At 53.7% G+C, this 2,415-nt stretch overlaps 1 pseudogene across 1 annotated transcript; it reads right to left on the bottom strand.

Annotated features, from left to right (window-relative positions):
- Positions 1 to 476: 476 nt before the first annotated feature.
- Positions 477 to 2,091, bottom strand: LOC309572814 (U4/U6 small nuclear ribonucleoprotein Prp31-like; annotated as a pseudogene). Its single transcript has one exon. The product of its transcript is annotated as a U4/U6 small nuclear ribonucleoprotein Prp31-like (transcript).
- Positions 2,092 to 2,415: the final 324 nt, after the last annotated feature.

Genomic DNA, 2,415 nt, shown 5'->3' with positions numbered 1-2,415 from the left:
TGTGTATATAGGTCAGTTTTGTCTTACCAGGATGTTATGATTGTGAATTTAACCCAAGAAACAAAAAATCAGGCTCCAGTAGTTCTAGCATAGGACTAGCAGCAAGGCCTGCTTAATTCCAGGCTGCAGTGCAGTGCAGGTGTTACCATGGTAACTTCTCAAATATCAAAGTACTGCGTGGGTGTGATGCCTATTGATTTTTGCCTTTTTTTTTAATATATTCTCTGCATTCTTTGCACATATGTTTGTTACTCTGTAGTCTATTTTTTTTCTTTATTATTTTTTTTTCCAAGGCTCCCCAAAATCCATCCAGGACCGTCCAAAATCCCTCCAGGATCCCCTGACCCCTTCAACCCCCCCAAAACCTCCCCCAAGATGTTCCAACCACAAATTCCAATATTTATAAAAAGTTTGGGAAAGTGATACTGGGGGGGAATGCCAGGAATTTGGGGGTTGCAGGGTGGGATTTGGGGATCCTACTGGGGTTGAGGGGGTGGGAACCCCATTTTTGTCCCCTTTGACCTGGAGGACCTCCCCCAGAAACCAAATTCTGATGAAAAAGGAAGGGGAGGGTGATATGGGGGAATTTTTGGGGGTCCTGGGGCCTCGGGGGGGGTGGGGACCCCACTTCTGTCCCTGTTGACCTTGAGGAACTTGGCCATGCTGTAGAAATATTTCTGGTTGGCCTTGGCCACTCTCTTTTCGGCTGCCTGTGGGTTCACAATCTCCAATCCCTGCAAGGGGGTGAAGGCCACACTCGAGGCCATGCCCAAGCCGTGATCCTGGATTGTAGATTTGCCTCCATAGATGACACTCTGCTTCTGCAGGGTCCTCTGCAGGGTCTTGCTGATCCGGGCCTTGGTGGCCTCGTTGACCTGGGTCTGGCACACGTAGTCACTGCCTGCCTTGCCCAGGTGGCCCAGGCTGAACCTGAGGTTTTCCTGGTAGGCGTCCTCCTCGATCTCCCTGAAGCTCACCCTGTTTGCAGATCTCTGTCAGCCCCAAGCGTTCCTTCATCTCCCGGTACTGCCGCCCCCCCGCTTCTTCCTCTGCCCTTCCAGCGGTGTTGTCAGTGGCTTCACCTGCTTGACTGGGCTGGGGCTCCTGCCACTTGTCAAACTTATGGTCAATCTCCTCCCTCAGCTTGTAGCCCACCTTCCTGTCCTGGCTCTCATGGAAGCTGTCCACCCTGGCCACCAGCATGCACTTGGCCGCCACGAGCTGCGCTGCTTTTCTCCTCAAATCTGGCTGCCGAGACTGGACGATGTCGCTGTGGTAGATGAAGCCAGTGTGGGGCAGGACAGAGGTGGAGGAGAAGCTGGACAGCATCTGGCGCTGGGCCCCTAGCAGGAGGATGTTGCAGGGTGGCAGCTTGGACAGCAGGGTCAGGCCTCCTGCCACCCCTATGGTCTTGGAGGCTGTGGAGGCCCTGAGGATGAGGGAGAGGTTGGGGGCGATGAAGGACATGCGGGACTCCATGTACTCGTAGATACACAGGTTGGCCCTGCTCAGTGCCAGGGCCATGTCCCATGCATCCTTGGTCCTGCCCAGCTCCTCCACCAACAGCTGCTGCCCCCGTGGTGGTGGAGGCCGTCACGCTGACCACCATGGTGGTGGTTCTGCTGCGTGTTCTCGTTGTTCTTGCATTTATCCAGGGAATTCCCCAATTCCTTGACTGTTCAGATGCAATCCAGGGCGTTGGGCACCAGTGACTCCAGCTCCAGGAACTGTTGGAATATTTGTCCCAGATGAACTTGTGGATGATGTTGAGCTCATTCTCAAACTCCACTGGGAGGTTGTTGGTGTCCATGATCACCCAGTATTCAGGGGCAGCCTCCACCAGCCCCAAAACTTCGGCCACCTTGGGCTGTTTCCCAATGTATTCCTCAATTTTCTGCGTGATCTCTGTAAATGCCTTGGACTCCCAGAGCTTGGCGATGCTCCACACAGACTCCATGGCCTTGGGTGGCTCTGGCTCCTCCTGCATGTCCTCGACTGGGGGCTCCTTCCCCCCCTCTCAGAGCCTTCGGCCTTCTCCTCCTCCCCTGCTGCCTCCTCCAGGTCCACCACCAGCTCATCCACCAGCGACATGGTGAACTGGGAGCGCTGGGAGCACTCCCACCATTCCTGTTGCAGCCGCGCTGATGTCACTTCTGCCAGGAAAATCCACAAACACCAGAGGTTTATGTCCAAAAAGGAGACAGAGGAGTCCTGCAACTTTATTTGAATAACAGGAGAGAGTCCACCAGGCATGCGCCCGCAGGGTTTTATCTTTCTGGGTTTCAGAGGGTGCAGCCTCCTTTTATCCTAAACTCCCGGCCGCATGTTGCCCTCTTCCTTGTCCCACTGGCTGAAGTACTAGTGTTGGAGATAATAGGTAATTTAAAATGTTTTTAATGTAACTTTAGTCAGTTT

Source organism: Coloeus monedula, assembly GCF_965178545.1.
Source record: "Coloeus monedula genome assembly, chromosome: 5".
Lineage (NCBI taxonomy): Eukaryota > Metazoa > Chordata > Aves > Passeriformes > Corvidae > Coloeus > Coloeus monedula.
Note: the sequence above shows the minus strand (reverse complement) of the source record. Positions and strands in the feature narration are given on the sequence as shown.